General features: G+C 45.3%; 1 protein-coding gene across 1 annotated transcript in view; it reads left to right on the top strand.

Moving 5' to 3' along the window:
• LOC124788613 overlaps window positions 1-14,937 on the top strand; it is a 189,039-nt gene that overhangs the window by 49,696 nt on the left and 124,406 nt on the right. The window lies entirely within an intron of this gene.

The raw sequence follows: 14,937 nt of genomic DNA, 5'->3' as shown, positions 1-14,937 counted from the left end.
CGCACAGCGTAGTGTAGCGACCAATGAGTCGTTGAAACATGAACTCCATTTCGCTGCAGCACAAACTTAAATCGATTTGCAGAACTTGTCCATACCATATTTTGATGTGAGTCGTTTTTTACGTGACTGACAATCTGGGCACAATGAAAGAGACGCAGTATGTTAAAATCACGAAAAGGTGACTGCAGGGCAAGAGAGATAGGACAACACAAGCTGACATCACATAAGATACTAGTGGAAATGGTAGCAACTGATTATGAGAATAAATTAATGAAACGCGTCATGCTATGTACCAGGAAAATTCGTAACCTGCTGCGTTTTATTATGAAATCTTTAAATAAATCTTCATTCTGTACATCGAGGAAGCAATGATGGAAATAAAAGAAAGGTTCAGGAGTGGAATTAAAACACAAGGTGAAAGGATATCAATGATACGATTCGCTGATGACATTGCTATCCTGAGTGAAAGTGAAGAAGAATTAAATGATCTGCTGAACGGAATGAACAGTCTAATGAGTACACAGTATGGTTTGAGAGTAAATCGGAGAAAGACGAAGGTAATGAGAAGTAGTAGAAATGAGAACAGCGAGAAACTTAACATCAAGATTGATGGTCACGAAGTCAATGAAGTTAAGGAATTCTGCTACCTAGGCAGTAAAATATCCAATGGCGGACGGAGCAAGGAGGACATTAAAAGCAGACTCGCTATGGCAAAAAAGGCATTTCTGGCCAAGAGAAGTCTACTAATATCAAATACCGGCCTTAATCTGACGAAGCAATTTCTGAGGATGTACGTCTGGAGTACAGCATTGTATGGTAGTGAAACATGGACTGTGGGAAAACCGGAACAGAAGAGAATCGAAGCATTTGAGATGTGGTGCTATAGACGAATGTTGAAAATTAGGTGGATTGATAAGGTAAGGAATGAGGAGGTTCTGCGCAGAATCGGAGAGGAAAGGAATATGTGGAAAACACTGATAAGGAGAAGGGACAGGATGATAGGACATCTGCTAAGACACGAGGGAATGACTTCCATGGTACTAGAGGGAGCTGTATAGGGCAAAAACTGTAGAGGAAGACAGAGATTGGAATACGTCAAGCAAATAATTGAGGACGTAGGCTGCAAGTGGCGAAAAAAAAAAAAAAAAAAAAAAAAAAAAAAAAAAAAAAAAACCGTAAGTACTTAAATATCTTATTACTGCTAGTATGAGAGTTTGAGAGAAATAACGAAGTAAAAATTAGAGTTTTGATAGCTTAAGGCTCATGAAATTTACGTGTAGGAAGCAGATAGGGCTCACAATCCACGATGACAGACAGTCGTTTCTGCAAATTGGACGGCAGTGGTGGGGCTGTGGCGACACACTACGAGTAGAGCTGGAGGGGGAAGCACTCACTGGAGGGAACGCATCGCCAGATCTTCAGATCTAACGAGGAAATGTCACCAACTTGATTTCAGATTTTAAGGAGAAGAAACGGACACTAACAAGGTGTCGGCCCCATACTCGATCTCGTGAGAAAGTGTTGACCACAGTTCTGATAGTACGAGTCATGATCTTCTGAAAGCACAGCTTTCAGAATTCCGTGTGCGGCATTTGTTCGTCCCTCTCATCGCTCACTGCTCGAGCGCGAAGTACAGAACAACGGACTGAGTAGTAACAGGATTGTGAAATACTAGTTTAAAATGCGCGGTATCTAACCTACCATAGATTTCTTTGCTTTGAACATCTTAACGTCGTTATTCACAAATACATTGTAAATAAATGAAAAGAATGAGTAGCGCTATCTAATTATCAACATCGCTCTTGTACATTATTTTCCTTGTATTTTAAATGTGGCACTGTTAAAATGAGTTACATTCGCAGGAGATGCGCTGTTCGTCAACGTGATTGGCATCAATAAACTTGAAATCGGAGATCATTAACTTCATTTCATAATAATTCTTCAGTTTTTTAGGGTTTATTCATTTTGATTTTGCGTCATATACAGACTGAAGCTGAAAAATGTCAATACGAGTTGTTACAAAAATGTTGAACCTGAGTGTTTGTGAGGTAGATATATTACCTACTTGTATCACTTACTCTGTTTAGCGTAAAATAACGTGTTCTCGAATATGCTTTCAAAACACGTTGGACAGATGTGCCCACCCTCTCTCTCTCCTTCCCCAGCTTTCAACATCCTGCGAAAAGTAGGGCTCTGGCCGTCACACCGCAGTACAATGAGAGCCAAAACGATTGCCCAGCCCTAATGATTGAAAGAACAAGAACAGAGCATTGCACATGATCAAGTTCACAAGCCCCAGTATTTACAACTGTGCCGGTCTCTGGAGCTTCAGGTTGTTGTTTACATCGTCAAATAGAGACAATATAATAATGAGGACACAGTACTTGTCGAGATTCATTGCAATTTAACTTGCATCATTTCCTTTGAAAATCATCATTCGAGCACGTAGAAACGGTTGAAAGGTAAGAAGTCCACGTCGGTAGAGTTATTACAACGACGAGCGTTTCACATCTGTCTCAAGGGCTGAGTGCGTAGCCGGGACGGTAGTACAACGTGTTCCGCCAGAGAGCTGGCTGTTCTCTGTCAAAAAAAAAAAAAAAAAACTGAGTGAAGGGATCAACGATTCAACGGGTGTCATGCGACATCCGCCACGACCAAATGCAACGAACAATAACAGAAGGATAAACTGATGGTTTACGAACGTAAAGGTCGAACTTTCGAATATAACTGGAATGAACTGTTCTTTTTATTTGTATTTAGACTTGTGGGGTTAATATATTAAGCCTTAATTCGATACAAAGTGTGCAATCGTATGCTTTTCTAGGTTCCACATTCTTTCAAAGGATTTCATTTTACAAAAGTCTAGTCTTTAAAGAAACAGACAAGTGGTCATATCAAAAGTATTGAAAATGGATGTAATTATTTGTAATTACTTCGATTGCCAACTAGTGTCTCTATAGCTTTCAGCTAAGAGACGGCATCAGCTGACTGTCATATTTTTCTGAGTCCTTACGTGCGGTTTACACGAGTGAGTGGATGTGTCTTCCAGTATGTGTTGCTTCCAGTTTTATATTCGTTCTTCAATTACGGTAGGCCTGTTCGACCGTTAGAAGAGACTGGTAGTCCCTTGGTGGCATGTCAGTTTATACTACTTGTAGTTGTAGTATGTGTCCGGTCGCAGACTCTCTTTATCGCGTCGCAGATGTTTTGTGCCTTATTTAGTTTTTGTTGTTAAATTATAATTTTTTAACTTTTTCAATATTCTCTTCAGTAAATAACTAATTATGGTTTGTGAATTTAATGTCTAAAAATAATCTTTGGAAGGTATTATTTATCTGAACTTCCATAAGAATAAAAATAATCATAATTGGAGGGTGATAGTCTTCTGAAGTCCTATGAAAATAAAAATAATCTTCATTGGTGAGATTCATATTATCTCCCATAAAAATAAAAATAATCTTCCTTGGAGGGCGATATTTATCTGACCTTCCATAAGAAATACAAATAATATAGTAGCAAGTATATTTGTGTTTTGAGTTTAATATTTTTGGCCTAATAACTATGTAGACCTTCTACAGAAAAATGAAATAAAATAAAATGAAGAGAAGGTTACGTGTAGTTTCAGTATTTTCTCCACATGCCATTGGCATCAAGAGCAGCGTGGATTCTTCGAGGTATATGGAAAGATTCTCTCCCATGAAGAATGAGCCAAATCCCACAGCCTTTTCAGTCTTCTTAATTTGAGTCCATATGTGCTCTATGAGACTGAGATCAGGTGACTTTGGAGGCCACGGAAGGCACTGAAAAATGATCTTCCTCCTCTGAAACCAGCTCTGAATCCCAACGCTAGTGTGTGACGGATGATTATCATGTTGGTAAGTGAGACTTCTTTCGGGGCACCAAAGTCGAGCTCGAGGGATGTTTACATTTTCAAAGAAATGTTCATAGTAAGCTGAATTGAACTTCCCCTGTATACATTGTAAAGTTCCTGCACCTATGTAAGACATCCAGCCTCAACATTTCGCACTTATGCGTCCACTTCTTGCACGTGAGGCTACGAAGCGCTCGTCTATCGTGGCCCATCTGTGCGGTAAACAAGAACAGCACCTCTGCTCGTAGACTCAATTGTGAACTTGTCAGAGAAAATGACTTTCCTCAAATCGGCATCTTCCCAGGAACTCACAACGGTTAGTCTGGCTTGTTCGTCAGACAACGGTTTTTTGATAAAAGCACTACGAGACCGGATTCCATGATCCTTTAATACTCTGAGAGCAGTTCCCGACGAGCCTGGGAAATTTGAAGCTCTCCAGGACGGATGACAAAGGAGTTTTCTGGGCCGCCTTGGCCCACGTAGAGACTCGTCGTTTTAAAGGTATTGGACGTCTCGCTACCTCACCATTATCTCTAAATGGTCTAATTCGTTTCCTTCACCATAACGACGCCCTCCCTCAGATTCGATAACATTGTTGTCAAAAGGAGCAATTATTTGCTGGCGAACGTTCAAATCAGCCATTTCGAAGCAGACCTATGACGTATGCCAATCAGCTGATACCTTTCTCTTGGCTGAAGACTAGGGAGACATCAGGTGGCGGTCGAAGTAATTATAAATAAATATATCTATTTTCAACATTTTTACAATGGCCATTGTCTGTTTGTTTAAAGGTTAGACTACTAGAAAATGAAATCTTTTGAAAGAATGTGGAAGCTAGAAATCCTACAACTACACTATTTGTAGCGAACGAAGATTTAAAATATTATCCGCGCAGCTGTAAATAAAAACAAAAACGATAGTTGATTTGAGTTAGATTCGAAGGCACGTCCTTTACGTTCGTAAACCGTCAGCTTATCCGTTCGTTATTGTTCGTTGCATTTGGTCGTAGCGGACGTCACATGACACCCGTTGGAGTTAATCGTTGATCCCTTCACTCAGTTTTTTATTACAGAGAGCAGCCAGTTCTCTGACCGAACACATTTTTTTGTTTTTCTTCTCCATATAGAATTTTGTTTGTAAAAAAAAAGGAGAGAGGTTTGGGTTGGTTAAAATGGCTCTGAGCACTAGGGGCTTAACTTCTGAGGTCATCAGTCCCCTAAAACGTAGAACTACCTAAACCTAACTAACCTAAGGACATCACACACATCCATGCCCGGGGCAGGATTCGAAGCTGCGACCGTAGCGGTCTCGTGGTTCCAGACTAAAGCACCTAGAACCGCTCGTCCACACAGGCCGGCGGTTTGGGTTGCTTGATGGCAAAAATAGTTACTTCATTTCTTCTACCTCTTGCATACGGAAACGGAACAGTAAATTTAAAAAAAAATGCGTCGCCCGGGAAACGAACCCGGGCCCCTTACCAAGATTTTTTAATTTTATTTTGTTTTATGTTATTTTGTTTATTGATTTATTTATTTTTTGAGGAGCACAGTCAGCGGCATGCTGGAGGAGGCAAGTCGGGCAGGGGTCGAATTCCAAGGCCTGGCCACGATGTCTTCCTCGTCCCACCGAAGCGCACCACCACATTTTTTTAAATATAATAAGCAACAACAACAAGGGAGCCATACGCCAAAGGTTGTGACGATAATGTGAACTAAAAAGTGCCACCTTACCGCCTGGGATAACCTTATCGAAGCGGGCGGCAAGTAAGAGGCAGTCGTCATTACAGTGGCCATCACTAGCCATCAACCGTAGGCGTATCCGGGGCCACTGCACACAGTCAAAGACTGTTTCTGTTACCGTACGGGAATCGTGGAAACATCACGTCTGGAAGTCAACTTCTTCTCACACCCGGCACACACCAACTGGGTGGTGGCTCCATGAGTGACGTCCCCAAATAGTTAGCAAAAACAATGCGGCATTGCTTTCCGTTTGCTAAGATCTGGAACTCGTCGATCATGTATTGCCATAAATCGAGGATTTCCTTTCCGCCGTCGCGGTACATGTAGTGTATCGCTATTCCTTGTACCCAACTGACCGCATTTATCCGGGTCACCGGGAAATAGACGGCGTCAAGATGAAAGAGATCCAGGGGCAGAATCGAAGCATAGAGGCGGCGTAGGAGGAAAGCCAGTATCTGGCGTATCAGTTTACAGCACTCGTTGCGGGGCCACAGTTCAGTCTGTGTTCGTCCATATCTACCGTCGCGCAACGGGGCCACATTGGGTCGTCAGTTAGGTGAATGGCACGTACCCTTCGTTGGGTCAGAAATTTCTCGTTAGTGACCACATACCACATCGACCGCACTAAAGTGGACAGGAAGGGCGCGTGGATGGTTTACCAAACCCGCGTCCAGTCGACCGTGGGGTGGCGTCGTACAGTGTAGTTAGTCGCATTACAGACAGAGTGGGAGGGTACTATAATAAATCTCTGATGTCGGATTCCGTGTCTCCAGCCGAGCGGGGTAGCCGAGCGCTCTGGGGCACCTTGGTTCGGTCCGCGCGACATCCCCCGTCGGAGGTTCGCGTCCTCCCTCGGGCATGGGGGTGTGTTTTGTCCTTAGCGTAACTTAGTTTAAGTAATGTGTAAGATTAGGGGCCGATGACCTCAGCAGTTTTGTCCCATAGGACCTTACCACGAATTTACAAATTTCCGTGTCTCCGGCATAATCCCCAACATATAGCTGGGCTCCACGAAAAATGTACTAATATGTGGTAGCGAGGGTGATAAATGTCTAACGGATACAGGTGGTGGGGCCACCTCTGCTATCAGCATGCCAAGAAGATCGTCTATTGGTGAAAGACAGAGTCGTCGCATTGAGTGAAGGTACAGCGCCAACGCTCTGTGCTTGACGCGAATGAGTCCAACACCTCCTTTGTGGAAGGGTAAGAGTAACAAAACGGATCTTAAAAACTGCACCAGTGTTCACCACGTGTCGAAACACTTCCTGTATCCTGGAAGCCATCGAGTCTGTCATCGGTTGTATTTGTCGATGGAGAGATATCCCTAAACATTTGAGCATTGAGACTTTTGTCAGGGGTACATCCAGTTCTGCAGACGTGACCCGTCCCACGTCCATGTTGCGTGATTTCCGGAGGTTGATCACACTGCCTGCCACCGCCCCACACTGTTGGAGCCAGGAAAGCGCCGTTCGTATTTTGTCACCAGTCCGTGCTAAGAACATCACCTCATCGGCGTATGCACCACATCGAAAGGTCACAGCGCGGAGGCTAAGACCTTCCAAGCGTCTCCGCGGTCCCTGAAGATCTGGTTCGAAGGCAGTGGTGAATAACATGCCAGAAAGAGGACAACACTGTCTGACGGACCTGTTGATACGGACGGTGGCTGACAAACAGCCGTTTACCATAATTCTCGTGACCGCCCCATGGACCAAACGAAGCACAACAGATGTCGTCAGGCGTGGGATACCGATGTGTTCCACAACAGCACCCAGAAGGCTATGTTCGACGCAATCGAAAGCGTGGTCAAAATCCAGCGCAACAAGAGCGCCGTGGCATGTTTGCATCAGCGCTACCTTGTCTCCGTACGAGCTCAAAGTCGTAAACACATTATGTTGCCTCCGAGGCCGGATTGATCAATGTGAATGGCCACCATTAACGCAGATCTGAGCCTCCCACGGAGGATTCGTGTCAGCAGCTTGTAGTCGGAGTTTACCATTGCCAGCGGTCGAAAATCAAGTGGGCAACAGACCGGGTTTGGGCACCAGAATCAAGAGGCCCCTCAGTGAATTCAGATGGTACTTCAAAATCCGGGTTCAGGAGTTCTCTGTGCATCCTGACCCAAACTGGGGCCATCAGATCAAAAAACTTTTCGTAAAATTCAGGAGGGAGTCAGTCAGAGCCTAGCGTTTTGTTGGTAGCACCGCGCAATATAGCCTCTCGTAGTTCTTCCAAAGTCACCTCCGACAAGAGCGTAGTATCATCTTGCGGGTTATGAGAGACAGATCGGTCGGATAGGACTTCCCTGACTCCTACATCCATGTTGTACTCTCGCTCGTAGAGAAGTGTGAACGCTCGGACGATGTCCAATTGCATTTCAACTCGTCGTTCATCCTCCGCCTCGACATCCGCAATGAGCTGCCTCCTGCGTCTTCTCATATCTTGAATGATATGATGGAGGGAAGGTCGTTCTCCTCTAACATCATCAGTTGTCCTCGCCCACCCCTGCACACCCGCGAGACGTACGGCGGTATATGCAGAAATAGTGCCTTGACGTGGTGCTCTGCCGATTGTCGTGCCGGCGACGGCGGTTGCACAGCCAGTTCGCGGAGCGCAGTGTAGTAGAAATCAGTGGTCGCAGATTACCAGCGCGCTCTATTTCGGCTAAAGCTAGCTAATGTTCGGCACAAGGCGGGCTTGATACACCGAAACCACCACTGAAGTATGGAACCGTAGGCGGGTTATCGCCGGTAGCATCTGCTCCGAGTGGACTCAACTTCGCGTATGCAATTTACCTCGTCACGAAGGGCCACACTGAGGCGTCACGGACCACTACTTTGTCGGACGCGTTGGCGCAGAGTACAGACATACGCTAAGTGATCCGTGACCGCTGCCGGCCACATCTCAGTTTCGACAACTGCCAACCGCAGGCCGCGTTAGACGTAAACTCGATCCAAACGACCCGCGGAATGACTAGTAAAGTAGGCGTATATCTTTCGGTCACCGTGTTGTATGACCCACGTGTCTGACAAAGCCAAATCCTTTACAATCACCTAAAATGCTGGGCAAGTGGCGTAGTGCGGCACCTGGTCGGATGGTCTGAGCACACAATCGAAATCTCCGTCTACTACCAAGTGGTCGGCTTTGCCCTGGAAGAGCAGTGCTATGTCTTCGGCAAAAAAGGTGCGGCGTTCTCTCATTCTGTCGGTGCCGGAAGAAGATACAGGTTCACCAGACGAACTGTACCAACCGTAAATGCGACCTACCCCCCCCCCCCCCCCCGGGATGACGGTCAATAGGATACATCAACTGCCACAATCCCTCCCCTTACCAGAATAGCCGTACCTCCTCCGCCCACATCTGAAGGCATAGCGTAGGCGTCTTATCCGTAGGTCTCGATATAGAGTCCTGATCGGACTTCTTGAAGGAAAACAACATGCATATCCGCAGCTGGTAACGTATCTTGCAACATAAAGGTTTTGAGAGAAGAAGTAACTCCGTTAACATTGATCGTGGCGAGGTGGTATGCCTGCTCCATCAAGTCGTGGAGAGTGTCTTTGGTATTTCAGTTGGTTGTAGTCGCGGTGTGGAGCGTCTTCAGGGTGTAGAGATAGGAAGCTACGGGTGTGGGTCATGCCGGCCTAGGCGTCTGTTGCCGCCAACGTAGACGTTGCCAACGGCATCGGTGTATCGTCACGGTCCTGAAATGCATCCCGCATCTCCATCTCCTGCGCCCAGTCTCCGAGGCAGTTAGATACCACTGGACCTCGAGAAGCAGACGTAGTCGTGGGTGCATCCCTGGGGACGGGGCTTTGGTGATCTCCCGCATCCCCATTCTGCGCTGACCCATCGGTAGCGGGAGAAGACAGCGAACCGTGTGATACGTTAGCATCGGCAGTGTCGGATCGGTTTAGCGACTGACGCAACTCATCATCCATCGTTACTTCCTCGTGCCGTTGTAATGCGTCGGTCGTTATGCACCGTTTCTTATGGCGCTTCGGCGATTTCTGTTTACGCTGCGTCGCCTCTGTGTCGGGCGCAGGACAGGGGGTGGACGCGCCATCCTGTTCTTCACCTTCCGCCCTACCGACGGCATGTTGTAGCGATGCGCCTGGGCTCGACGAGAGGGCATCAGAGGCATCGCCGCTGAAACACGCAGGGCTCCTCAGGAACTGTTGCAAGGGGCTCCAAGGCTTGCACCAATATTCGTCATAAACAGCTGGCGTCTCCCGTCTCACCACCACAACATACGTAATCGGCACAGAGGTCGCTATCGACGGTCGAATCTGATCGGTAGAGGGCGTCTGCACGAGACGGCATTGCAGGCATTCGGTACGCACATGTCCTGCCTGTCCACATTCGGAGCAGGTCCTCAGCTGACCGCCGTATTAATTATCGCCCGGCAACCAGCGATCGTGAGATACGAAGGTATATGGCGGTGAAATTCAATACGGTCCTGCCGCACCCCGTTAATTTTCGAAACTCTTCCATTTTTCGGCCGCATGGCCGAGGACTGTGTCATAGGGCCGAAGAGAAAATCCGCTGGAACTTAAAATGGTAGCTCAAACACGCACACATTTTGTATTACCTGTCCAGTACGTTCGAGCGTTACCAAGCCCACATTTCCAGCAGAGTGGCAGAACCTGTTACCTTCCGTCGAGCGTCTGAGAAGTTTGTGACAGACCTCATCGTCGGTGAACTTAAGGTAGTCAACGCTGGAGGGAGACGATAGATAATTGTATACCTAGCAGCTCTTCACGTCGCGTAAGAGTCTCTCTACTTCGTGGACCTTAAGTTTAGAGTACGTAGCGTCGAACTGCAGCTTGATCGTGGCTTTCCGTTACGAATGAGCCATCGGATGACAGTAACTTAATTATAGCACTCAACACTAACGCAGTGGCACGGTAAACAACGACATACCTGGAAACGCGACACGGAGTGGCCGGGACGTACCGCACCGCTCCACAGCCAAACGTCGACTGTACCACGTTGAGCTACTGTCCCGGTAAGCACTCAGATATTGAAACAGATGCGAAACGATCGTCGCTGTAGTAATTCTTCCGGCGTGGACTTCTTATCTTTCAACCGTTTCTAAGCACTCGAATAACGATTTTCAAAAGAAATGATACGATAAGTTAAATTACAATGAATCTCGACATATACTGTATCCGAAATATTATATGCTTCTGTCTGACGATGTAAACACCAAGCTTAAGCTCTAGAGACCACCAGAGTTTTGAACATTGGCACTTTCGTATTTGGGCATGCGCTATGCTCTGTTCTGGGTCTCTACGTTATTCGGTCCACGCAATCTTTTTGCCTCTCACTGTAGAGTAATTCCCGATCGGGCGTTAGGCGGCTGAAGTGGTGCAGACCAGTGACAAACAAACGGTGCGTGCAAAAGTTGAAAATTTATACTTACGGAAGGTCATAATTGCATAACATCATAATTATGGCCTTAATTTTCTCGCACGATTGACTGTGTGGCTTGATATCTTGCTAGCGTGCTTTCCTCTCCTTAAAATGTGAGTCCGCTGGTGACGTCTTTTTGTAAGTTGGAAACGGGAAAAGCGAAGCGCGTAAATATAAAAAGTTAGAGAGATGTTCCATCAAAAATAATACCAACTACGGTAAGCCCAGAAACATAATGACTTATACATCCCCAGTGGCAAAGTGCAGTTTATTGTGGTGTCAGTGTGATGTAAAGATCTGAAAAAAGTTACGGAGGGTGCAAAATGAAAAGTTACTAAATCAAGTGGCAAGTGCACAACTCGGCGGCAAGTACATCGATACACAAACAATCCTGTCGGAGGAACATCCACAACTGAGCATTGTACCAGAGGCTGAAAATACCGTCACAGTTGTAAGGTTCTTTTTTAAATAAAAGAACCTTACAACTGTAGTGGTATTTTCTTTTTTAAAATAAAATAACCTTTCACTGTAGCGGTATTTTCAACCTCTGATCCATTGATACAGTTTACAGACGATGCGCTCGTCGTCAAATAAAGAGACTCAATAACACGTATGTATCATGTCTTATTATACTTTATCTTTATTGTCGTAGTGATGTGACAGGAGAGAGGTCACTAGAACAGAAAGTATTTGCGATTAACGGGGATTTCATGAAATTTATCGAAAACGTCAATTTTCTGTTTACTTATTTTTTAAATTTGTTAATAGAACTCACGGATCGTAGGTTCCCAATGTCTACGATGAAATCGCATTCGAACTGGCTAAAAGCAAAAATTAAATGTGTAACGAGACCTTCCTGCCACGCCCACGTTCTGAAACAACCCTTCAATCCTAACTCGGTGAAACCGATTCCGTGGATTACTTTCAAGCAAGCTTGCACGGGATACGTCTAGAAGGTGGTGATATATAATCTCTGCTTATGTAGATCATCTGTGACACTGTTCCACGTCTTTGAAACAATAACAAACCAGCTGCTTTGCTTACGAAGAAGCAGTTCTTGTTTTTCCTTGTGCTACTGATGGAGATTTATGGTTCAATTCAATTGACTATAAGCACTATGGGACTTAACATCCGAGGTCATCAGTCTCTTAGACTTAGAACTAATTAAACCTAACTAACCTAAGGACATCACACACATTTATGCCCGAGGCAGGATTCGAACCTGTGACCGTAGCAGCCGCGTGGTTCTGGGCTGAAGCGCCTAGAACCGCTCGACCACAGCGGCCGGCCTGGAGATCCATGCAAGTACTCAGTTCATCATTCAATAAAGCCAATGTAAGTGAGTGTGGGCTCAATATATCTACATAGTGTCAACAGATGAACATCCCATTCACCATCTGTGCCAGATTACAGATAACAATCCCTACATTCACAATGAAAGACTTTTAAGTTGTATCCTGGAAGTTGTCAAGCCCATCTACAGGTGTCTGGTCGATCGAAGTGTATTCATTGCAAGATCCAGAATCCAAATCAGTCTCTAAATTGACTTATATGGAAACAATGCACTAAAACTTTATTTTCGACTGCTGCACTTGTAGGAACAGTAACTTACGGAGAAATTCTGCATTTAATGATGGGAACGTAGGGAGGACGAAGGCATTACAGAGAATGATCTTCAAGATAGGAAATTTCACTCAAGACGTCTTGAGAAAAATAGATTTACAGTGCCTCTCTACATTTGAAAAGTTAGTTGAAGATCTGGTAAAGGAAACAAGGAGGAAAAAAAGAAATCGGAAGAGAAGCCTTGAAAGAAATCTGAGGCCTTCTGAAAGTTGATTTAAGGAAAAAAATATGTTAAGTTGAACTTTAAATTACAGTTCGCGAAAATAATGCTTTTTAAGGTTTATGCTCCTTTTTCTATGAATCTATGAAGGCTAGAATTATAAAATTTTGTCCACCTGATTCTATAAATCCAGTAAGTGCTATGTCTAAAGTAAATTTTCAAATTCTGAGTATAAGCTATGATCCAAAGTGTTGGAATTTTGCATCAGTTTTATATTAAACATACAGAGCTATAATTAAAAAGTTATTAAAACTCTCTTCTTGGCTGTATTCAGAAACCCTCATGAGAGAACTTACTACATGCAAAGAGATTAAGCAGAGAATCTGGTAGAAATCTCTTGAATAGTTTTTGAGAAAAAGGAATATATATAATTTTTTGAAAATAAAATTTTTAAATTCCATAAAAAAGTAAATATACACCAAAGAGCCGAAGCAACTTGGACACTTGCTTAATATCGTTTACGGCCTCAGTGAACACGTGCCGCAACATGACGTGATACGGACAGGATTAATTTCTGAAGTAGTGCTGGGGGAACTGACACCACGAATCCTGCAGGGCTGTCCATAACTCCGTAAAAGTACGACGGCGTGGAGATCTCTTCTGAACAGCACGGTGCAAGGCACCCCATGTTCATGGCTGGGAATTTGGTGGCCGGTGGAAGTATTCAAATTGAGAAGATCGATCCTGGAGCCACTCTGTAGCAATTCTGGACGTCTGAGGTGTCGCTTTATCCTAATGGAACTACCCAAGTTCGTCGGAATGCACAGTGGACGTGAATGGGTGCAGGTGATCAGATAGAATGCTTAAGTACGTGCCACCTGTTAGAGTCGTTTGGACAACATGGTTACGGATTAACAGCGATTAATATAAATTAACTTAGTATTAAGAAACAGTCTTAATCGCGTTTTATATTTATTTAGTGCCGACCGAATTCAGCCCATCGCAGGGGGCCATCTTCAGGCCTAACATAGGGTCGACTGCTGGTGCCGTCACATCTACCAAGGTGTGGCAGTCTCTTAATACTATGTCGTATCTAGACTTATTAGGGGTCTCTCATCACTGCAGCTGCACACGTCCCACACCGTTACAGAGCCTCCACCAGATCGAGCAGTCCCCTGTTGAAATGCAAGGCAATGGCCTTGCCGCAGTGGATACACCGGTTCCCGTGAGATCACCGACGTTAAGCGCTGTCGGGCGTGGCCGGCACTTGGATGGGTGACCATCCAGCCGCCATGCGCTGTTGCCATTTTTCGGCGTGCACTCAGCCTCGTGATGCCAATTGAGGAACTACTCGACCGAATAGTAGCGGCTCCGATCAAAGAAAACCATCCTAACGAGCGGGAGAGCGGTGTGCTGACCACACGCCCCTCCTATCCGCATCCTCAACTGAGGATGACGCGGCGGTCGGATGGTCCCGATGGGCCACTTATGGCCTGAAGACGGAGTGCTGTCGAAATGCAGGGTCCACGGATTTATGAGGCTGTCTCCACACACGTACACGTTCATCCACTCAATACAATATGAAACGAGACTCGTCCGAGTAAGCAACATGTTTCCAGTCATCAACAGTCCAATGTCAGTGTTGATGGGCCCAGGTGAGGCATAAGACTTGGTGTCGTGCAGTCATCAAGGGCACACGAGTGGGTCTTCGACTCCGAAAGCCCGTATCGACGATGTTTCGTTGAATGGTTCGCACGCAGACACTTGTTGATGGCCCAGCATTGAAATCTGCAGCAATTTGCGAAAGGGTTGCACTTCTGTCACGTTGAACGCTTTTCTTCAGTCGCCATTGGTCCCGTTCTTGCACGATCTTTTTCCGGCCGCACTGATTTCGATTTGATATTTTAGCGGATTCCTGATACGGTACACTCGTGAAATAATCGTAAGGGAAAATCCCTACTTCATCGCTACCTCGGTGATGCTGCGTCCGACAGCACGTGCGCCGACTGTAACGCCAAGTTCACACTTAAATTTTATAACCTGCCATTGTAGCAGCAGTGACCGATCTAAAAACTGCGCCAGACATTTTTTGTCTTTTATAGGCGTTTCCAACCGCGGTGCCGTATTCTGCCTGT

The sequence above is a fragment of the Schistocerca piceifrons genome, chromosome 3 (assembly GCF_021461385.2).
Source record: "Schistocerca piceifrons isolate TAMUIC-IGC-003096 chromosome 3, iqSchPice1.1, whole genome shotgun sequence".
In the NCBI taxonomy this organism is placed as follows: domain Eukaryota; kingdom Metazoa; phylum Arthropoda; class Insecta; order Orthoptera; family Acrididae; genus Schistocerca; species Schistocerca piceifrons.
This window is presented reverse-complemented; position numbering and strand designations above follow the sequence as displayed.